General features: G+C 33.8%; 1 protein-coding gene and 1 long non-coding RNA gene across 6 annotated transcripts in view; both read left to right on the forward strand.

Moving 5' to 3' along the window:
• LOC145724137 (uncharacterized) overlaps positions 1–24,546 on the forward strand; it is a 193,424-nt gene that overhangs the window by 100,061 nt on the left and 68,817 nt on the right. The window lies entirely within an intron of this gene.
• Positions 8,238–8,577, forward strand: LOC145725244 (uncharacterized). The gene is made up of 2 exons (XR_014177212.1): positions 8,238–8,311; positions 8,377–8,577. It is a non-coding gene; the product is annotated as an uncharacterized LOC145725244 (long non-coding RNA).

Here is a 24,546-nt window from a genome sequence, read left to right on the forward strand (position 1 = left end):
ATTGGCAGAGTTTCAAACAATTCTTTTACAATCGTGATGATTTTCGTGCACGTGTAACCACCGTTTTCTTGGTTAGAAAACTGGGCTGTTGTCTGAAATTCAGTTTCAATAGTGTGTAAAATGATAACAAGAAAATATAAAAATATACAGAAAATTAAACAAAATTGGTATAATGTTAGTGTTCTTAGCTGTCTAAATTAGTTTTTTTGTTTTAGAATAGAATACCCCCAGTCTCTCACAGAAGTTGAAATCCACGGTTTATTTTATTACCTCACTCTTATTAACTAATCTCTAAAAAGATTTTTCTTCAATTTCTTGGTCAATTTCAACTGCAAATTTCAATGGTCAACCAAATGCATAATTGATAATGATCCGCATGATCCTAGAATCATTGCATATTTTTAAAATTTCGTAAAAGTAAGCTAAAGTTGTGGTATTTTTTATAACTAGCAAGCTTGCATCACCAAGTCCTATATTTCTGTTATTAGTAATTTTTCGAAAAATTAAAAATAAAAGTTGTACACGATCTTTTGATGAAATTCTGCATCTGAATTAGTTTTCAGCTTTGCAAACAATGGTAACATTGCCAACTTATTTTACAAAACCTACAAATTATAGACAAAACACAAATCTTTGACAAAGCTGTAGAAACGTAGAAAAGTAGAAAAGTAGAAACTCAAATAGGCTCATAAGGTGTTTTGTACCGAATGCCCAAGTTAAAAATAAATTAATTTATTTAAAGTTAAATTTGAGTTTTTAGTCAATTTTCATGATTGTTGCTTTTAACTTTCACATTTCCACATTAACAAATAATGTGAAAGCTTTAAAATTGCTTTTAAAACATTAAAAATTCGATCAGAAATTAGCAAATTGGCTATAAAGTCAATTTTCAAGTTTTTGACTGTCATTTTTTTTTGATCTGCTTTGGAAGTCAAAAACTTGTGTATTTAGTCAAGTTTTCGTGATAGTTGTTTATAATTTTTACATTTATAAATCAAGAAATGATCTGAATGTTTTGAAATTGCCTTTGAAACGTTGCAATTGTGTTTAACTATCCTTTCTTTGTTGGTAGCCTTAAAAATCTGCTTTGACAGCCAATTATTGTTGTTTTTAGTAAATTTTAATGATTGTTGCCTTTAATTTTTACATTTCCAGATCAGGAAATGAACTGAATGTTTTGAAATTGCCTTTAAAACGTTGCAATTGGCTCAGAAACTTGCAAATTGGCTATGAAGTCAATTTTCAAGTTTTTATCTATCCTTTCTTAGTTGATAGCCTTAAAAATCTGCTTTGGAAGCCAAAAAATTGTGTTTTTAGTCAATTTTCATGATGGTTGTTTTTAATTTTCACATTTCTAATTCAAGAAATGATCTGAATGTTTTGAAATTGCCTTTGAAACGTTGCAATTGTGTTTAACTATCCTTTCTTTGTTGGTAGCCTTAAAAATCTGCTTTGACAGCCAAAAATTGTTGTTTTTAGTAAATTTTAATGATTGTTGCCTTTAATTTTTACATTTCCAGATCAGGAAATGAACTGAATGTTTTGAAATTGCCTTTAAAACGTTGCAATTGGCTCAGAAACTTGCAAATTGGCTATGAAGTCAATTTTCAAGTTTTTATCTATCCTTTCTTAGTTGATAGCCTTAAAAATCTGCTTTGGAAGCCAAAAAATTGTGTTTTTAGTCAATTTTCATGATGGTTGTTTTTAATTTTCACATTTCTAATTCAAGAAATGATCTGAATGTTTTGAAATTGCCTTTAAAACGTTGCAATTGGCTCAGAAACTTGCAAATTGGCTATGAAGTCAATTTTCAAGTTTTTATCTATCCTTTCTTGGTTGATTGGCTTAAAAATCTGCTTTGGAAGACAAAAAATTGTGTTTTTAGTCAATTTTCATGATGGTTGTTTTTAATTTTTACATTTATAAATCAAGAAATGATCTGAATGTTTTGAAATTGCCTTTGAAACGTTGCAATTGGCTCAGAAATTTGCAAATTGGCTATGAGTTAATTTTCAAGTTTTTGATTATCATTTCGTTGTATTTAGCCTTAAAATTATGTTTTAGTCAATTTTCAATATTTAAATTTATTATTTTTGAATTTCATTTTGGTGGTTGGAATTTTTGAATAGAAGTAACGTCCTTTATGGATATTTTTGTTTGTTTAATATTTTTGTACCAACCAGGTTTGTTTTCAATTTTGCCTTTTTCTTGTAATATTGCATTTCTACACGCATAACTTTTCCGGCCAGATTCAACAGTTAAACTGCAATAAAATTTTTATAGTTTAGATGCTCGCTAAACAAACGGACATAACTTTTTACTATTCCATTTAATTACTTATTTTAGCTATTTGACACGAGTAAATGCGTCTTATAGTTAATGCACTAAACTTTGAATAATATAACACTGGATACCGGAGCCGAAAACTAAACTATTCCAAGCAGTGCAATATTGGTGCTTGAGAGTTGAAATTTTATTGTTGGCATTTTCGACATTTGGTCAAATTGTAGACATTGTAGGTCAGAAACTTTGACAATAATCGAGTGGTAGGCGTTTAAAGGGCAGCGGTCGAAAGCGACAAGAAGTCGAAACTTGGCGCTAAACTCGCAAGTGTAATAGCAGGAACCGCAAAATGGGGACCAGCCGAACTCGAGAAACCACCCGGGGCTAACTTTGACGAAATTAACTGACAAATTACGAGTTTAGGCCATGCATATAATCGCCGTTACGGGGAGGATATTGTGCTGTAACGCTTTCGCATATAAATGGTATTTAGAAAGCGTTTAAAGCCACACGGAGCACTCTCGTGTACACACTCTATTGCTCTACCAGACCGATAAGAACGATCGCAACGTGGCAACGGAATCGCTTAGAAAACAATTAGATGCAAAATCTGCTTGCGTTGTGGTTTTGGCGCATGTAGCCACAGCTGATCCTAAAATTGCATTTTTGGGCACTATTCCGCTTAAGCTAGTTTTAAGACTGAAATGATACACACTGAATCAGCCAGAAACTCACGGAAACAAATGAGATTTAAAAAGAATTCCTTAGAGACGGAAAATCCAGTTACAACAGTAAGGGGAAACTCAGCTCTCTCCGATTTAAAGCAGTCTTTGTAACCTAAATTATTCAGGCTACATTATGTCCTCTTTCGGCGCTGATTTTTTTCTGCATAGAACACGGAAAAGAAAATGTGAAATCTCTTCCGGTTTTCCGGCAGGACGCCTTTGACTATATCTAGTTGTTTTAGCGGAAATTAAAATTAAAAGCGGCTTTCGTAACAACGACGGAAAATGGTAAAGGAGCAAAAGCGAACAAAGGCCCTTAAATGAAGTTTAAGAACACAAGATCCCGTTTTTATTTCGCGAGGGTAAAGCTCTTGGTTTGTGTGTTTTCTGCCAGATTTCGGCTTTAGCTTTGCCAGTGTACATTGTTTAGTTTAGTTGGATATTATTTTATAATAGATGGACACTTACAGATAAGTATAGTTATTTTTTTATTTTTGTTTGTCTTACACCAAAAGTTTCAAAATGAAAGTAATTTGACGTGCTTATTTTATGAAAATTTACACCTCAAATAAATTCATGAACTTCTTGGAGCACAACATGGATTCATTCTACAAATAACTTGATGGTTCTTCAGAGCTGTCCATGATGAAGACATGTATGATGTAAAGGTTGATGTTGATAGAGTAAGATATACTTGGTTTGGTTCAGTTCTTCATCTTCAGTGTATTTTTGATGGTCTTCTTCTCATCTTTGTCCTTCTCTCTCTCAGCATCCTTATCTTCTCCAATGTACTCAACTTTTGGTTTGTCGGTGTTTTCATCTTCTCTTCCTCGGCCTCATCGTCGCTCAGTTTATTTTCACGTTCTTTTTCACCGTTTGGACGCTAGAGGGCGTCAAAATTATTTCACCCTAAAATCACATATTTTGGGACACACCTTGCTTTGACCCTAAATTACTCCTATTTGACAAGTTACATCAAAATGTCATAGAAATCAAAAGATAGAGCAGATTTCAAGCTTTCTAAAAATGTCCCCACATGAGTTGATTGATGACACCGTTTGGCCGCTAGAGGGCATCAAATTTCCTTTACCATAATATCACATATTATATTGTAAATCTTTTTTAGCCAGATTTCATGTCTCTTAATCCGACCGAGTTCCTGGCAAAGAAATTTTACACAATTAACACAGACAGTTAAAATGTTAAATTTTAGATCTAACTCTGTTAGTTTTTGAGATATCAAAAAACCGACTGCACCAGAGTCTTTTCCGGGAAATTTTAACATAAAATGACACCGAGACGTCAACTGTAACTTGACAAATAAAAAAGTTGTATTTTTTGACAGTTCGAGGCCGCCATTTTGAATTTTCTGTCAAATTATTGACTTGCACCTCATTTTAAAGCAAATTTCACGTAGGTTCAAGAAATGACAGACAAAATGGCGTTCCAGGCCGCCATTTTGAATTTTCTGTCAAAATATTGACTCGCACCTCATTTTAAAAGAAATTTCACGTAGTTTCAAGAAGTGACACACAAAATGGCGTTCCAGCCCGCCATTCTGAATTTTCTGTCAAAATATTGACTTGCACCTCATTTTAAAAGAAAATTTCACGTAGTTTCAAGAAATGACAGACAAAATGGCGTTCCAGCCCGACAGTTTGAATTTTCTGTCAAAATATTTACTTGCACCTCATTTTAAAGGAAATTTCACGTAGTTTCAAGAAATGACAAACAAAATGGCGTCCGAGGTCGCCATTTTGAAATTTCTGTCAAAATATTGACTTGCATCTGCATTTTAAAGGAAATAGTGCAATTAATTCCTTATGAAATACCCTTTCCAACGATGTGCCACACAGGGTATGGTGCCATTTGAAAACTTAGTGGGGGTGGCTATGGCGGCAAAGGGGCGGATGGCAGAAATTCAAATCCTACGTAAAAAGATGTCCCCCTTGCAATTTGTTGACGTGTCTTTTTAACAGAGGAATTATTTTGGAAGATATTCAGGAAGATAACCTTGTATGTGCTCAAAACAAAAAAGTAAACTTTACTTTCTTCGTTTTAAAGTGTTGGCAACAGACATAACAGCAAGTTTAATCACACTAGTTGGCTGAAAATAGAATCTGTTCTATTACGTAAAAGATATCACTTAATAATGTATTATTATTTGAAGATCAATATGACAAAAGATTTTGTTTTACACTAACATAATTCATCAATTTCTTTGACATCAAACTGCGGTGTAAAACCTGCTTAAGGAACTACTAAAACCAATTAGAATGACAGTTTATATGTTTTTGACATTTTATGAATAATCATAATACTGAGAGATCTTAAGACTAGGATGGCGGTCACAAATTTGACGAAAGCAACGTCCGTATAACAGGAACCTTAATAAATAATAATTCTATTATATGTATAGTATAACATTTGACACTGCATGCCATACAGCTAACATGGTGGACATCTATCAAATTCACGTGTTCTGGAATGGTCTATTCTACTATAACGAGTTTTCAAAAAAGAAGAAAAGAAAACTAAGTAATTCTCAAACACCGTTAAAAAGAAGTGAAAGCAGCCCAAGAAAGTCATATGAGATATAACATTTTATATCCATAAATATTATTTTAGATTACTTTCCTTTTACTTTCATCCTTTAAAGTGTACAAATTAGACTAACATTTAGAAACACCAGTTGGTCTAAATTCCACTACAACAAGATAAACTACCTACATAAATTGGACATTCTGAGGAGCAATTAACCGTAACTCTTAAAATAAAAGAAAATAAATTAAAAGTCGTTCTAAACAGTTGATTGTTTTGTTAAGTTATTCACTGTTTGTTAATTAGGTTGACTATGGGCTGTTAGTAACAGTCAGAAAATAGTTGCCTGTATAAAGTTTATCATGGAAGATAATTATCGGATGTGCAGCTGGATTATGACTACGAGCGGTAACAGTAAACTTTGTTTTTATTACAGCGAACGGATTCATTTCGAATATTTTTAGATTTCATGTATTTTTGTTTAGTGCCGGTGTGCAATTACAGAAAAACATTACATATTTACATTCGTAAATGATTCATTCCGAGTGTAGGCTGTAAGAGATGTTTGATAAACAGCCAGATATAAATACAGCAAATTTGGAGTTATTCCAAGAAAATGACTTAATTTGAAGTTAATAGACCTACGCGGAATAAACGTAACAGATTGTGGGACTAAAAGCCGGAACATGCATATTTCAGTACCAATTCCTTCAGCCCAATAAGGAATCTGAAAAAGGAAGCGCTTTTTCGAGATAAAAATGCGGAAACTAAAGTAATGTTTTATTAAACCGAGTGCCCCTGTTTATACGTCCGCTTCAAAGTATCTGCTCCGGCATATAAACTCTATCGGGAAAAAGCCTCAAAGCTGCAGAATTTATATTTGCTTTAAAATAAAAGCATTTAGAAAGTTGTTCTTTGTGCCAGAGACCCCCGAACACAATAATAATGAACAAACAACAGGCTTAAGACGTTAAGTCTTGCCGGAGGATTTTTACTTTGTTTCTTTGTTCCGCTTAGCTCGTCGGAAGGAAGAAGATTAAATGTGACCGTTAGGAAAAGTTCAATAGCGGAGGGATTTAAGTTTCGTATTCCAGGAAGTCGACTTACCTTAGTGACGGTTATTTTTAGGTTGCTCCGGCAACTAGATGGAAAGTTTCCTTTTCCCTTTTATCCCGTACTTCATATCCTCTTGCCACTCGAGGAATACGATTTCATGTATTTAAACTCTAGAAGAAACATTAGGAAAAGTTGAGCCCTCTGATGGAGTTTCAGAGAAGTGAGGTTGTAAGCAAAAAGGATATTATTCTGGGACGTCCACGATCATAAAACCGCAACCGCAAAAACGTTTAATAATCTACTTTTCGTTCGTACTTATTAAAACTTAGAAATACACAAAAACAAGAGGGTTTGAAGTAAAATATTACTAAAAAGCTACGAGTTTAAAATATTGGAAGTACGTATAATAGGTATTTATGTAACCAGTTACGAAAAGTTCGATTTTGTGTAACGAATGAATGTTTGTAGGGCGAGCGCAGCGAGGTCCTACAATTTGAATGAGTTACACAATAAGACATTTTCGAAACGTGTTGCATACATAATTTTTTCTAGTTTTGACCAAAAAGCTGTGAAAACCATCTTTTAAAGTGATTTAACACAAATATTCACTTTTATAGTATTATGATGGATGTCGCCCATATGTTTCTACGGAAATGCATAAAAACAGGGAGTGATGAAATGAACTTTTCATAACTAGTTACATAAAGTGATACTTTTCGTAACTAGTTACGAAAAGTAAAACGTTTTGTCACTCTAAGCAATTTTGAAAAGTGTCACTTTATATGCCAAAATTAGAAAAATAAACTTTATAGGGCATCTTAGGTTAGGTGTTGAGCACTTGATCTGTAACAGTCAAATCACAACTTAGCCTAGGTAAATCTTAGAATGCCCTAAATTACTTGGGTGCAATCCGGCGTTTTTGGGCAATTTTCTTAAAACGTGTGCGTCATATACAATTAAGTTATGAAAATTTCAGTATTTAATTGAACATAAAATTCGTCTGTGCAATTTGGTTTACGAGGAACTTTCGGAAGTTATGACACTTTAAAAAGTCGCCGACGCGGTCTGCATTGTACGGAAAAGGTGATGCAGTTTAAAAACTCTCGGGGCGAATCAAGGCAACTTTCGTCGCAATTAACGCTGATTTGTCAGAGTTTTAAAGTGCGCGAGTCGGCAATTTTGAAAAGCCCGAGTTATGTTTTATTGTAGCCTTCCGCCCCGAAACTTGGCTAATTTACCGGGGGCCTCCCTTGTTAACTGCCGTAAATTCTCCGGATATCACGTCTACTTTTACCCACCGCCATTTTCGACGCAGTTCAGCGCCAAAGTTATAAACTCCGGCCACGTTTTGCCAGTTTTCGTTTCTTCCTAAAGCCGGCTAACACCCGGCATTTGTAATTAGAGAAATATTCTCTGGCGACGACGTGTGTATAAAATCTCGTTTACCACGGTTTACGACACTTTGTAGGTCTGATCATTTCACATTTGGGGGATCGTCACCATCTGCGGTCGGCTTCTTACAATAAACATGCTAGATATACAAGAAATTCAAACTAAATTAGGCAGATGTCACAAATTTCAATTATATAAAACCAACAACCTTTATTTGCGTAGATTTTAACCAGGTGAATGCTTTGATGTTGTCAAATACAGTTTTTAGAGTTCAGAGACCTCTGGCATTTCCAAAATGGATCTAAAAGCATCTGGTAATATTAACAGATTCTTGAATCGTATCAATTCATTACTGATTCTACATTTTTAACACCTTTAGTTTTGAACTGCGTCTGCGGTAGCCTTTGTCATGATTATTATCATCCTGAAGATGAGATTTACTCAAATCTTCCTCACCTCCTAGTTGCATGATAATATCGTCATAACTGGCATCAGATTCACCCTGACCATTCATTCTAATATTCTAGTAAATAAAGAAAATTTAAATAAATAAGCTTGAATAAAAATTCTATTATAGGGATGCCAAGTTATTTTTAAGGTAAATAACTAAACCTATCTAACTTACTTTCTACCTAAAAATCCTGCTTCTAAATGTATCATTGAAACTACAAATATCTTTAATACAAAAAATTACAAACTACTTACAACTAATACTCTTCGTCAAAGAGTCCAAATTGTCCAAAATAAACCGTCAGTTGACCAATCTTCTTCTTTTCCGTTGAGGTGGATTTTTAACTGCAAAGGCTGTATCTCGGTAACAGCCGGGAGGCCTCCTCGGTTATCGATTTAACCACTTCTGGAATAGGTCCTCTATCACAATCTGCTCCATGTCATAACGTGGACTAGACGGTACAATTGCTAGTAGCCCTCGGTATTACACCCAGTAATTTCCGTTCCGGAAGGAAAAAGCTTCCCTGATCTTCAATAGTCTGATTTTTGCTCGAATTTTTTAGAAAACTGACTTTCCAGCTCTCATTAAAAGTCTCTCTTGACAATCCACAACCAAAAACAAAAAAAAACCTTTTTTCCCACCTTCTACCTCCACGTACCACCTTTTTCACCTCCTTTGAAGTTCATCAAGTAATACTGTTAATTTTCTTAATTAACTACATACAATCCTACTAAAACTAACTATAATGGTAAACACTTGGCATCCCTACAAAAATGTACCTTTCCAATAAATTAAGTAATAGTATATTTCATTACCAGTACAGAAATGAGGATTTTTCCGTGCGCGCGTGACATATTCTCATGGGGAAGTCATGCAAGAACGGAAAATCCATTTATGGACGAGTAATGAACGATATATTATACTTAGGTGCCTGAAATCAACATAAACAAAAAATATCGCAAAAAATTATTAAGAAAATCGGGAATATTTATTTTTATTTTTAAAACAGTAAAAATGTAAGTACATACAACTCAAATTAACAAAAAAAATACAAGTAGGTAATTCTAGGAAAATTAATTTTGAACAGAACCGTTATGATTAATAGTAATAATTATTGTACAATTCGTATTATTGTTGAAGCTCAATCCCTTTTGCATTTCTTTTTGTTGAACTAAAGACTCTGCTAAAGATGTTGAAGCGGAGTGTTCGTGTGTGCTTTGGTTCTCTTGATTGACTGTTACAGATGTTGTAGTTTCCAAGTTACAAGGGCTAAACAACTTCCGTGATACTTCAATTTTTCTTTGTATGGACTCTTCTATATATCCTTCTGCTACATTGGAAGAAAGCCATCCTCCGTGTCTTTTCAAAGTGAGGAAATCACCGCCGTTTTCCACCAACATGGTTGCCGAAGAGCGCCTTAGCCCATGTCCGGTATATTCTTCGGGATTTTTTAGTTTTAGGTATTTTGCAATAAGTTTTGGAATACCACTGATAGTATGGCACCCAACATGTTGAGCGTAACATCTTTGGTTTCGGTATGCAACAAATAATCTTCTACTCTCCATATGTTTAGGGCGGAGATCTGCGTATTTACGGTAAATTGTACAGGGATCGAATTTGCAATTTTCATTGGTAATGGTAAAACTTCTTGACCTGTGAGTTTTTCTATCTCGTAAGAACACGACAAGGAAACGCCCATTATCTTCAACATCATCTAAACTCAAACGTATTAAATCATCTCTGCGGCATGCACCGAAGATGCCAAACACTAAAATTACTTTTGCTAGTAGATATTCTCCATCTGAAGCTTCACATAAAAATTTGGTTACTTGTTCTGCTGTAAGAATCTTGGATTTCTTTGGTATATATCCTACAGCTTGTCGTTTCAAAAAAGCAATCGTTTTTGGATATTGATGGTGAGTATTTTCTTTTATTGCCAAACAACTCTTTAACATAGAGAATCGACTCCATAAAGTGGAGGATTTCATAGTGTTGGCTTTTTCAGAAAAATATACTAAAAGAATATCGTCACTCACAATTTTGATTCGTTTCTGAGTCCGCCATTCGGTAAAACTGTTATATTTTTGTTCATATCTCAACCTGGATTTCACTGGTAATAAATCTGCACTCACTTCTGCCGCTCGTTGTAAGATATTTTCGGGAATATCCCGATTTTCTTCACAATCTGAATTCATTTTTGCAAAATGTAATAAATACATAAATACTTAATTTTCACTGACAGAAAATAAAATTTGTCATTAATAAATAAATCGTTGCTATAGACACATTACTCGTTTCTTTTTTTTCTTCGGGTTGCCATAGGATATCTAGTATCATGGATATCTATGTTTATTATTAAGCGCACGGAAAGAGGGATCGGGAAAAAATTTCCGTGCGCTGTTCCGAAAATGTCATATTTACTGTATTTTATAAACAGTTGAAAATGTAGTATTTTCTGTTAAGTATAATAAAAATAAATTTTCTTTATTTTCTTGAAAAAAATCCTTATTTTCAAGACACCTTCTAAAGTTTAAATCTTCAAGTTAAACTACTTAATAAGGCACTTTTCGGATCCAACTTTTTACAAAACAAACTTTTGAATACAATCCAGGCTAAACCAGTTTAACCAGGTTACAAGGCTAAAGTAATGCACAACGCGGCTTTGACAATCTCCCGCTCTCCCTGCATATTTAATAGAGTTAATGGACCGGGTTCCATGAGGACGGCTTAAGTATCTTGAGCCTCTGTCCGTAATTACGTAATTACCATCAGCCCGAACCGAGGCATAAATCAATATCAAGTTGGTGGTCAGCAGTAAAAAATTAACAAATTAGCTAAATTATAACCCACTCACGAATGAATTTAATCCTGTCCTTTTCTGATTGGCAAAGACGGAAATCCGACTGGGAGCGTCAAGAGAGAGGTTAATTAGGCCCTTTGAAAGCCGCCCTTAAACACGCCGTTGACTTTGCGCGTATTAAGCAATAAATCCGACAAAATTGAATTTCTAAAATCTCGGTTATGACGTGCTTTGTAAATTATTGTCGTCATAACTGTCGGATGTCGGTGAATTTAGGGTCCCGGTTCGCGGTCTATTCTATGTAGATTATTGCGTCTGCCGGGACCGTCCTGTAATGAGTGTCCTAAATTTTAAGTATGGGACCTGTTTATTCGCTTTTAGACAAAGGTTATTGTGCGGAATTTAATCGCTTCCAACACTTTTAGAAAGTTTAATTTTGATTGTTGAACGTAGAACAAGCTATCCAACATCAGTCAGGAAACTTTTTGTTGGTTCACTCAGTCATATGGTTGCTACTGTTGTTGTACATCTTTGTTTCTCGCATATTAAACCCACAAAATGTAAAAAACAGTTTGTTGACCTGGATTAGCATTTGGTATATTAAAATGTGCGTTTCAGTAACGTTCCAACATACAAATCCAGCAAAAAGAGGTTTTCATAACGAATATGACACATTCTTTTACAAACTTTGAATTTGTTCACGCTATCCACATTCTCTGGACTGTGAAAACACAATAGTGCTTGGTTGAAGGAGCAGCTCGATGGGTGAACAGCTGAGTACAATTTTGTACACTAATTCCTAATATGCCAATAATGTCCACTAATTCCTTGTAATGCCCAGTAATTCCTAATAATTCCCAATAACTAACCTAACCTAACCTAACCTAACCTAACAATACCACTAATTTTCAAAATTACCACGACTGGAGAGTCTAAAAATTAAAATTAAAAAAGAAGTAAAAATAAGAAAATATGCGTGCAACGATTTAACCGGAAGTAGATATCAACTGTTGCTTAGTTTAAATGGGACACCTTGTATATTATTGCATTTTTGGATTTTACGACAAATTCTAGACATATTTCGTGTATTAATGGCATACACTTGTCTGTATCCGTTTCTGAGATATTTGTGAAATTTAATATTTTCAGTCTCCATAACAATAATTTTAATTTATGCATATCAGGAAACGTTTTTTTCTTGGTTTTTGTTTTGTCGTGTTATTTAAGGTTTGTTCTAAGCGTGGATGGAGAAAAACGATAAAATATATTATACAGGATGGTCAAAAAAAGAGCTCAAGTTCTAAAAAAGGACGTTTTTCAAATTAAACACTCCTTTTGTCTGATTCTCTGTTCAAAATTAAGGTAAGTTTGTATTAGGTCACTTATTTGAAAAATTTATTCTTTAAATTGATACATTGAACCACCCTGTAACTGTCAAAATAATCGAGTTATTGAAGGTTATAGTAGCTGTCAAACTCAGTCAAAACTGTTCTTTATTGTCACACAACTCGTTTATTGGAACATTTTGTATAGACTTTTATATGTCAATGGATAGAAAATATAATAGGCTTTCCAAAAATATGGTCGTTTGTGTTGATAGGGTGCTTTGTTTGGCCGCCAGAGGGCTCCAAAACTAACTAAACGTTTTTCTTGACTGTAACCACTTTAACTTCTTTGAGGGATTTTCTTTAAAACTTCTTAACACAAACCCAGTACAGTGAGTGTCAATTTTAGAGCCGTAGCAAATCTGTATACTTACGAAATAAAATCATTAAAGTCGATTTTCGCTTGCACTAAGTGGCCAACATAACGCAAAACCCATTGGAATAGTGGTGGCTTTTCAGGCAAATTTGACCCTTACGAAAATTGTCATTTGCAAAATCGGTTTTTCAAGAAATTTATATACATTACATCGTAGTCAACCTAGTAGCTCATGTAACCGTAATTTTTTTCTTAATTTTACAGGGTCAAATTTGTCCTAACCAGTCAAAAAGTTTTTCTGGGGCACCCTGTCTGTAAACCGTAAATAATACGCGTATTTGTAACACTTTGTATGTACTTTTATATGTCGATGGACAGCCAATGAAATGAGCTTTCCATTGACGTAGAAAAGTCGGTTGGTTAGTGGTCCCGTTTGGCCACTAAAGGGCGTTAACTTTGGTGTATCCGTTTGTTTAATATTCAAAAACCCGCTTAATTGCACTATTTTTGCTAGAGTTTTATACGTCAATGGAGACCCAATGGAATGACCTTTCTAAAAATTCTCCAACTTGGGTTGATAGGTTAAACGGTTTGGCCGCTAGAGAACGTCAAAGTTGACTATTTTTTGTGACTTTTTTCGTGCATCCTTTTGTTTAATCTTCAATAACTCGTTTATTTGCACCATTTTTAGTAGTGTTTTATACGTCAATAGATAGCCAATGCAATGAGCTTTCTAACAGTCTCTCAATTTGAATGGATAGGTTAGACAGTTCGGCCGCTAGAGGGTGTCAAAATTGACAAATTTTTTCATGACTTTTTTGGTGCATTCTTTTGTTCAATCGTCAATAACTAGCTTATTTTCCACACTTTGTATACACTTTTATATGCCAATAAATAGCTAATGAAATAAGCTTTCTATGGACGTATAAAAGTTGATGGATTAGTGGTACAGTTTGGTCGCTAGTGAACGTTAAAATGTTTAAAAGTAAAATTACAAAATTCATAATTTTTCATTGTATTCCAACGAAATACATTGAAATTACCAAACTTTATTTATGTTTAAATTTGAATGGTAGATGTATAGAAAACATTATTTTATGATTTTTTTTTATAATATAATTTAGACGTTCCCAATTATATTAATAGTTTTCAAAATACCAATGTCCTCCAGTAATGCCCATTAATTCCTAAAATGGTTACACCATAATGCCCCAGCGGTTTACCCCTCGGGAGCAGCTAGGAATTTATAAACTCGACAACGTCTCAGTAGAACCAAAAATGCTTAGTAAAATAAGGTTGCTGAAAAAAACAATGATTTTATCTTCTTAAATGATTACTTAAAGTTTTTCTGAACTGAAGATGCAGATTTCTTCAAGTAATATTCAAGTATCTTCAGCTGAACATCAATGGAACAGGATTTACTTCTTCCTTTGTACCTTAGAGATTTCATACCTGAAAATGCCAAACTACTGAAAACTTTAAAGATAATATTTTTAAAGGTCGATTACTTTGATAGGTATTTAGTTCTTCAAAACTGGTTTGTTCAGGAAAATAGTGAGTTAGATCACAAATCACAAAGAGAAGTTTTTAAAGATCACTGGGAACAAAATGCTTAATAATGAGATTCTAAAACTTTTTTGACAGTATTCAATGGTTTGTTCATTTTGAACAATTTGCTTTGACCTGATATCCTACAGTAATCACAGCAGATTTGTGGGTTTTATGAAAAACTGAGTAACACGATTTCACTCCAAAACAGCAAACCAGACAAACACACAGATATCATCAAGGTACTGTTACTACACTTTGTCGTCTTCACAGATTAATTTAACAGAGCAGAAGCTGCAATATTCTAAAATTGTATCTTTGATGTCGCAATACCTTTTCAAAAACAGTAAGCAATCGAATCGAAAGGTTCGCTCACCTGAACTAATTCGGAATCCGTTGGCAAGTTTCAATGAAACTGTCTGCAAAGCGAAAACAACCCGGAATAGATCTATCAGACCCCGTAGGATAATGCAACGACAAACTTTGTTCCCGATCCGTAAAATTGATGTTTGTCAATCCGGCGAATTGGTTATATCGCGGCATCAGTTTTCTTTATGCCAAAGTTTATTTTATGTATAGCGGGAAATTGCTTCGTGTGTTTATGTTTTATTAGCGGCAAGGCGGTCCTTTTGTTTTTGTTGCGGGTGTTGTTTTGCGGAGGAATAACGTCTGGGCGCTATATTCCCGAATCATCAATTTTCACGACCAAGAGGTGTGTGTTGTTATTACATAAAAGAGACAGAGAGTATAAATCCTAACCGAAATCACCTTTTAATATAAAGCGAGAGCGCGATAAATTATGTCGAAGTACGTCGACGATCGTTTCAAAATTACAAAGGTGCCTCGCCTAAATTGGGGAATTCACTAAGCGGGAGCGCCGAAATAAATCTCAATATACGGGCGTAAAGGGTCATCCTAAAACGTCTTAAGGGTAGCATTAGCACTCCCGAAGGGACCGTAATCCGTTCTATCATTACTGCACCGTCCTGCGACACATAGCTCTTTTCGAGTAGCTCCACTTAAATTTTGTATAAACTCTCGAGACTTGAGAGAGAATATTTTTAAAAAAAATTGTCAGGTGACGGCTAATTTACAGAGTACTACAAATTAGGAATGTACTTCTTCTTCTTCATATGCCGTCTTCCTTTACGACAGTTGTATCCCTTGCAACGTGAAAAACTGATCACCACTCATGCTAGTTCACTCTCTCTCATATTCCTCAGCTAATATTTCTTTTTTCTTCATATGCTTTTGTGTTTTTTCTTCTTCTATTCATGAGTACCTGTAAGAGAAAGTATTTGTCATTGCTAAGTAGACGTATGTGGTCTAATTCTTCAGTCCAACGATTTTTAACACTGACTTTTAAAAATGTATGGTTTCTCCCAGGTATTTGTATTTGTCAACCCTCTCCAACTAATGATAGTTGTGTGCAACATCTGGTGACATCTGTACTCAACTCTATGAGTTAGAAAGTACAGATGGCGTTCCAAAATCTAGGAACAGCACCATTAATGCCGCATCATTCGGTAAACACCGATCTGATTGGTTGAAAATGGTGAGGTTCTAACTCATAGAGTTGAGTACAGATGTCACCAGATGTTGCACACAACTATCATTTCTGGCATCCAGTTGACTATACTGGAACGAAGGTTTTGTTCTTTGGTTATCAAGCCCTATAGCCTCTCTGATGAGCCGTAATACGGCGAAACCGGTCAGAGGATTGGGATTGATGAACAAAAAACAAAACCTCACCATTTTCAACCTCTCCAACTACTTACCTTCCAGTGTAGCTTTTGAAATTATCATGGATTTGGTTTTATTGATTTTTATTTAATTTGAAAGTTTTTATTTTTATCATCCATGATTTTCATTAGTTTGGCCGGAATTTCGTCTGGCCCTGGAGCTCTACCTCTTTTAGTTTTTAATTGTGTATTTCATTACTGATTTCAGAGTTAGTCGATCATTATGTATTTTATGTAATTTCTTCTCTATTATCTTTTATGTTTTCTTCTCATGTTGTTATTTTATCTTCTTCTGATAATTAAAGTTCTCCATTTGATTTCCTTACTACCTGTGGTTTTCTATTTCGTGTGTTGCCACTGTTGCCAGTGATCTCTCTCAATTTCTTGTGTAAGTTTCCTGTGTCGAGTTTCAAGCTCATCTCTTCTATTTCTTGGCAATTTTTTTATCCAGTGTTCTTTAGTTTCCTAATTATACACGAATAGTTAAATTGAGGCAAAGGGTAAAACTTAATTAAAACGTGAGCATATTTTTAAAGAATTAAGATGTTTCTAGTTCAGAGGAAAACATTAAAGTATTTTTTTAAATTGATATTTTTGAAACGTAAAGAGCTAGAGAATCGAGTTTTGGCTAATTTTGTGGTATTTTACATTCTGTATTTTGCCATTTTGCTAAAACAGAATATTTTTCAAATGAAAGTATTTGAGTTGGCTTAACATTTTTTTATCAGCGGTTCCATTTATTAGCTAGTTAACGACTACCTTAGTCTTCTCATAACTTTGGAACAAAATATGCCTTTTTATAAAGTTTTATTGCAAAGCCACTTTTTGCTTTAAAAACTCTTTGTTTTATACTTCTAGAATTACCCTAAAGCCTTTTAAAAGCAGTGTTAACATACGAAGGCGTAGAAAGGCCACAGACGTTATTTTTTTTAAATTTCGACTTCAAACTCGGAAATTAACTAAATTCCGACTTCAAACTCTGAATTTAGTTAAATTCTGACTTTGAACTCGGAATTTAGTTAAATTCCGACTTCGAACTCAGAATTTACATTGTCACATTGCAAAAGCTCTTCAAACCAAATTAAACAAAATTTTTCAGTTTGGCAACATTGCAAACCTTCTTCGAAGCAAATTAGTAAAATTTGTTAACTTTGGCAACATTGCTAACACACTTCAAAGAAATTAGTCGGACTTGTCAGTTTGGTTACATTACAAACACTCTTCGAACCAAAATTGCAGACTTTGTTAGTTTGATAACATTGCAAGGATACTTTTGAACCAAATTACCAAATTTTGTCAGTTAGGCAACATTCCAAACAGTCTTCGATCTAAATTAGGAGAGTTTGTTAATTTGGCAACATTGCAAGCAAACACACTTCAAAGAAATTAGTTGAACTTGTCAGTTTGAACAGATTGGAAACACTCTTCAAACCAAAATTGTAGAATTAGTCAGTTTGATAACATTGCATATACTCTTCAAACCAAATTAGTAAAATTAGTCAGTTTGGCAACATTGCAAACACTCTTTGATCTTAATTAGTAGATCTAAAATACTAGAATTTATCAGTTTGACAACATTGCAACTAAATTCCGAGTTTGAAGTCGGAATTTAGTTAATTTCTGAGTTTGAAGTAAAAATTTAAGAAAAATAACGTCTGTGGCCCTTCTACGCATTCGTATTGACACATTAAACCAAAAAAAATTAAAAATAACCGACTTTCTAACTAACATGGCAAATGTGCTTTCAAACTGGCAACGCTGCAAAAACTACTTTTTGGCTGAAAAAAATTTTGTTTTTTACTGTACAAAGATCCTTTAACCTGTTGTCACATTTAACTGATATTATTTCAAAATAACCGACTTTTTGGCTTGTTTAACCTGGTGAAAGCATTTTATTGTGTTTTCTATTTGGCTTACAATGCTGCAAAAACAACTTTTTAACTGGAAAACTTTTTGTTTACTACTGTACAAAGTTGTTTCAATACCTTGCAAGAGCAGGGTTGCCATATTGAACCGAAAATAATTTAAAATAACCGACTTTTTGAGGTTTTCTTTTGGTTGTGCTTGTTTAATTTATTTTTATAAAATATGGCCCAAATTGCAGTAAGAATCGAGTTAAAACTCAAAACAAACTCATTTATTAAATACTTGATGTAAATTTTGACATACTCCTTCCCTCTTTATATCCCATGACGCTTTGCTCTCCTTTTTTTGAGACTCAAATCATTGTAGTGTCATCATACACAAGTATCAGCTAAACTTTCACGTCGTACCGACGAAGGGGCTGAATACTAAAATTTAATTAACGTCTACAAGCCACTACATCTACTTTGGGCTCCGTCAAAGGAGCCTTCAGAGGGATTCTCCGAGTTAATTAAATTAGATGCGCGCTCCTATTAAATCTGCCTGATGCTTACCTTCATCAAGATTTTATAAATATGTAATTATCAGAAACTACACTGACTGAGACTAAACTTTCTTGAAACCATGAATATTCAAACTCAACACAGCTAATTCGTCGACTATTGCGGCTGTCTTAAGGTAAATATAATCTTCCGCGAAAAGATGTTGGTAAATATGCCATGAATAATGGATTTTCTTTGCTTGCATAGTGGATGCTAAAACTTTCAACGTGTATAAGGAAACACTAAAGAGAACCAAACAAAGAAACCGCATAAATTTACATCTATCATCAGCCCTTACAATTTTTACTTTTATCGATAAGGCCTATACAGCTCTGATACATCCAAAGCTGTACTTCGTTTTCCCCATGTATAATAAATAGTGAGGGTTCTCTTAAAAACGTGACTCGATATCCCTTTTTTGGCCCTTTTCAACCAAATTTCATTTTCAGCCCTTCTTCCCTTAACTGACGACATAAAATCGGGGACAACGGCGCGGACATAAACATGCACGTCATAAACATGTTTATGCCTGCCGTAACCGTTGTTTTTTAACGTCGACGACTGATATGAACTTTTCGAGACGGGCAGTTGACTTTCAAAGTACGTTCTCCTATATGGAACGTCTTCGGATAGGGTCTTTTTATGTTTACTCTCTCTGGAATATCAGCTTTACCGGACCCTTAATGGGCGATATCGACAGTTGGGTCAATGTTGCCTTAATTAACTACTGGTTTATCGACTGTGGAATGTCTTGTACTTTCGATCCTCGACACTGATAGTCCAGACGTCTGGAAAAACCGGTGAAATATGTTTGGATGTGGAAAACTTGTACTACAATGTGAACATGGAATTTTATGAAAATGAGTAGAAGGGAACTTGGCTTTAAAAGATGTTGATGCAAAACTATAAAAAAAAAGTAAAAAGGAAACCAAAAGGCTAAATGAAAATGGAGAATGAACTTCTCTATCGCTCCCAAAAGAACGTTTTATTGATTAGCAATGTATGTATCTAAGTTCCATATTAAACAGTTTTTTTTTACACTTTGGCAACAATGTATACCTTGGGGGCTGTGGCATTTTGATTTTCCTCATGAGACACCAATGAGACACATATTTCATTCTTTATCGTCTTAATAATATCAATTTTAATCTAGTTTTAAACTGAACTAACTTAACAATGTAACCCATTGGTTTTCACAAAAGCCTCATATAACAAATATAAAAATTATTATTAAAAAAATTGTGTGTAAATTAGGCTAAATTTTACTTAAAACTAGATAATTACCTTCTGAAAAGAATTTTATTGTAATTAAGAAAACACACAATTTTTTACTTAATTAAATTTGAATTTAGTGACAATTTAGCAGTGTGCGTTATGTTAATTTAGTTAAGACAATTTAATTATGTCAAAAGTATCAATTTACTTGGCAAATTAAGTATAATTTACCTTAATACTAATTAGTTTATCATCAGCAGGATAAAATGAGTCTTAATGGTATTGGTTTTATGTTAATTAAAACTGAACTTAGTGGCAATGTCAGCACTAGTATAACTCAATGTTTTTCAACAAAAACATTAATAAAAGTGTCAAAAGTGGCATTTCATTTAAACATTTTGGGTGTAAATTAGGTCTAGTTTGGCTTGAGACTAAGTTCCTGAAAGGACAGCTCTATTTCAGCTTTATGGGACGCCAAAATAAGTCTTGACGTTAAAAAAAAGCCTACTTAGTTGAATTTATAATAATTAATTGTAAATTATCTGCATTTCTCTCGTACATTACTTCTTATTTGAAAGCAAGATTATAAAACTAAAGAAGTTTCGTAAAATTGGAAATCACTAAACCTTCTGTCCATGCCAAAATTTGATTGAATTTTTCGTCAAATGAGGAAAATTTCTTAAATCTAGAACTTTTCTTTGTGTAAGTTACATTTTTTCAACACACACGTTTCAATTAAAGGAAAGTTAATTTTATAGGACTTAATGGGATCTTTTCGCATTATAAATTGTTATAGTATCAATTACTCGTAGATTTAGACATTTTTAGAGATAGATAAAAATAGAAACAACAAACATTTCTAGGAAAAACTGCTTGTTTTAATAAATTTCTGGAATTGAACTCAAACTTCAACAAAAAGTAAACGACAAAGCATATTGAAAGCCTTGTCACTCATTTCGTGTTTGTTAACAAGATCAAAGCGAGTAGTTCTTAACGTTCAAAGGGCAGTACAAATTAAAACATTGATTTTCCACGTTTTCAACGCGTTGGAAAAAAAAGGAAAACACTGTCCCGCCTTCAACTCGACTGTTTTTCCAAACCCTTGTGCGGTAAAATTGCGAATGCTCGGTCTAAATTTATTTTTAATTAACCCGAATAATAAAACTTATTTGCAATTAGCACACGTTTAATTAAAAAGGGGGGCGAATTAAGCTTAATGGGGTCTTAATTAAGTGAGTTGGTTTTGCACGTGTATCCTTTAAAAAAGGGTTTAAGCCTCTTTTGTAAGGGTTTAAGTTGGCTTATTTGGGTGAGTGGTTGTCTGCGGTTTTTTTCTTTGTTTTGATCAATGATGAAAATGAATGTAAGTATAGCAGGAAGAAGCAAGGGGACCAAAGTGGTTGTTGCATACCTGTGAGAAATCAATGGAGTGGCTGTAAAATCAAAAATTTTTTTTTTGTTGTACTTTTTGGAATTTTACTTCAGAAAGTTTTGTTAAAAAAAATCTAAATAATTATACAAACCTAAGATGGGAATTTTCTAAAATGTCACTTCAATTGGATAACAAATAAATTTGTTGTGTGCTTGGGGGCTTTTGAAAATTGGTCATTTTGGAACCTCCTCTGTATTTCATTTGCTATTACAGTTATCAAAAAAGGAAAAACGGTTTCCGGTAGAAGTTTTGACGTAGAATCCAATGGCGTAGTCGGTTTTTTTCTATTACGTTTAGTTTCTGACATATGACAGTAAGTTATATTTTTTTAAACGGAACACCCTTTATATTTTTAGTTCATTTAATTCTGTTGATTTTTACTTTTTCAACGGTGTATTAAAACATATAAGTTTGTAAACGTTAATCTTGGTAATTAGAAAAAAAGCGTTTCCTTAACAAAAAAGTGCTAAATAATATGTAAAAAAATACCCACAGTCGAAACAAAATTTGGCTATGTTCATATTAACATGTTACATGTCGTTTATAAACAGTTTTTTCAACTTCTACCTTAAAAATAGTAGAAAATAGAAATGGCCACTTTTCTTATTAAAGTGACGGTAGAACTATTTGTAACTTAGATTTTTAATAAGATTTATTAAAAATATATAATTTTTTGATGTGTTAGTTTACACGATTTCCGATTTTGTTTGGTATTTTAGATATTGGCCTTTTTTAACTTAGCAAAGGTCTTTTTTTAAATAACAGGATTAACCTCTACAAACTTATATGTTGTAATACACCGTTGAAAAGGTAAAAATCAACAGAATTAAATGACGTAAAAATATATAGGATGTTCCATTTAAAAAAATGTAACTGTCATATGTCAGAAACTAAACGGAATAGAAAAAAACTGACTACGCCATTGGATTCTATATGAAAACTTCTACCGGGAACCGTTCTTCCTTTTTTGATAACTTTAAGAGCAACTGAAATACTAAAGAAGTTCAAAAATTACCAATTTTCGAAAACACCTCGTATTACACGACGATAAAGTGCGTTGACCTGATAAAAATCAGGGGATGAAATCGACCTTAAAAACAAGGTCGACTCCTTTTATAATTGGAAAAAATATCTTTCGATATTTATTTTAGCGAAGGGCTCTTAAGTCCCGACGGCGAGAGTTTTTGTCAATAAAATATAATAGGCAATAACTCTCAAAACTCTCGTTCCGGCTGAGGGCGGCCCTTTAATCGCAAACACTAATCTTCCTCTTCTGTGAAAAATTGCCGTGTCAGAGTATACAAATTACGGCTCACTCTTAAGCCCCCCTCCCATTTTCGTACAGTTTTTTTGCCCGAAATCTGCGCGAAAAATGCCCCTAATTACCTGATGTTTTTTTAATTTTGTTATGCCCGAACTAAGGCGTTTTGGCTAAATTTTAACAGTCGCAGGTAACTAATAACTCAAGTTTGTAGTGCGGCAGACTTTGAGGTCGACTAGCAAATCGATAATTACCCCCATCTTGAGGTTTAAAGCTCTTTGCGCTGTACTAACAAACGTTATCAATGTACTTAACCCGAAAGCCTCCAAGTTGGCCGCGCCCGTTCAAGCTGCCGAAATTAATTAGTTGTTATCGAGGATTCGCCCCCGATTTCAAATGGGGAAAACTTAGTAACTAACTGGATTATTAACTTAGAACCGGTTAAGATGCTCCACCTAACCCTAACAAGCATATCACGAAATGTTAACCTTTTGGTTTAAGGTCAATAATTAAAAATTCTCAAAATCAAAAAGTACACAAAAAATGAAACTAAAACAGAATGACGTCACAGTTTAAGATTAAACATTTATAGAACAAATGCATTTCAAATTAAACAGTAAAAATTTAAATCAAAACTGTAATTAAAATAGTTACATTAATTAAGTTACACATAGTAGTCGAACAATAATTCAAATATGTAAAAAACCAAATTTTGCAAATGTGTACCAGTATCTAAAAATGGATAATTTGTATATTTCAATTTTCTTCGTCGGTATTCGAACTATGAACCGTCATTGTCAGTTTAAATGAGCAATTTTCAAATTTACAATTCTGCCATAAATGAAATTCCTGCCCCTTTACTTCATGGTCTACATTTAAAGTAGGTTGTTGTTGTGGGTTTGTTGAAATTACTGGTTCTCTGATATCATCTGTGGTATTGTTCTCCATAGGTATTAAATTACAATCATTTACATCCAGAATTTTTATTGCTGTGTCATTTTTATTTCTTAAAGAATCGTCAATGTAGCCTTCTGCTACAGTTGTAGACCTCCAACCACCGTGTCTTTTCAATGAGTAAATGTGTCCACCATTATCTACAAGAAGAGTTGCAGAGGTTCGGCGAAGGCAGTGACCAGTATATTCTTTGACATCAGCCAATTTCAAAAACAACGCTATTTCCTTGGGAATACTTGAGATTTTGTGAATACCCATTACAACTCTGTGGCAAACTCCATTTTGATATTTAATGAAAAAACGATCTGTATCAATAACATCTGGACGAAGAGACAAGTATTTTTTACAAATATTTATGTAAAATTCTCCAACAATTGTAAATGTTCTGGGCCAGAATTAATCTTTCCATGTATTCAATATCTTGAATTCTCAAGTTTACCAATTCATTACATCGAGATGCCCCTGATATGCCGTATATTGAAACAACCTAAAAATGTTGAATATAGGTATTAAAAAAAATCATAAATTCATTTTTGTTTCGGATCTTACCTTCATGGCTAAATACTTTTTGTCAGGTGCTTCTGTTAAAAAAGTGTCTACTTGGTTCTTGGTGAAAGTTTTAGACTTTTTAGCTGCATAGTTTTCACTTTTTTGCTTTAAAAATGCTTGCACCTTTTTATACGATAGAATATTTATACTGTCTTGAATATTTAGCTCAGCTTTAAGCATGGAATATTGAGCCCACATTGTCAAACTCTTCAATGATTTACTTAAATGGGCAAAATAGGCCAATACAACATTTTCGGTAAAATTGACAGCTTGGTGTTCTCTGGCCCAAGTGGTGAATTTATTGTACGCTCTGTCCGTTTGTTTATGTTGATTTTGAATTTGATCACAAATTTAGCCCTGACACCTTCAGGAAAACTGTATTTCAGAATAAGACCATGAAAGGATTGTATTGCAGAGCCAAGCCTGACAAGCCAATCAAAGCAAAGTAAGTGTTGCATTAATTTTATCTGCTTTTTTCTAAATGCAACGCT

Source organism: Ips typographus, linkage group LG2 (genome assembly GCF_016097725.1).
Source record: "Ips typographus isolate SLU linkage group LG2, UJ_Ityp_2.0, whole genome shotgun sequence".
Lineage (NCBI taxonomy): Eukaryota > Metazoa > Arthropoda > Insecta > Coleoptera > Curculionidae > Ips > Ips typographus.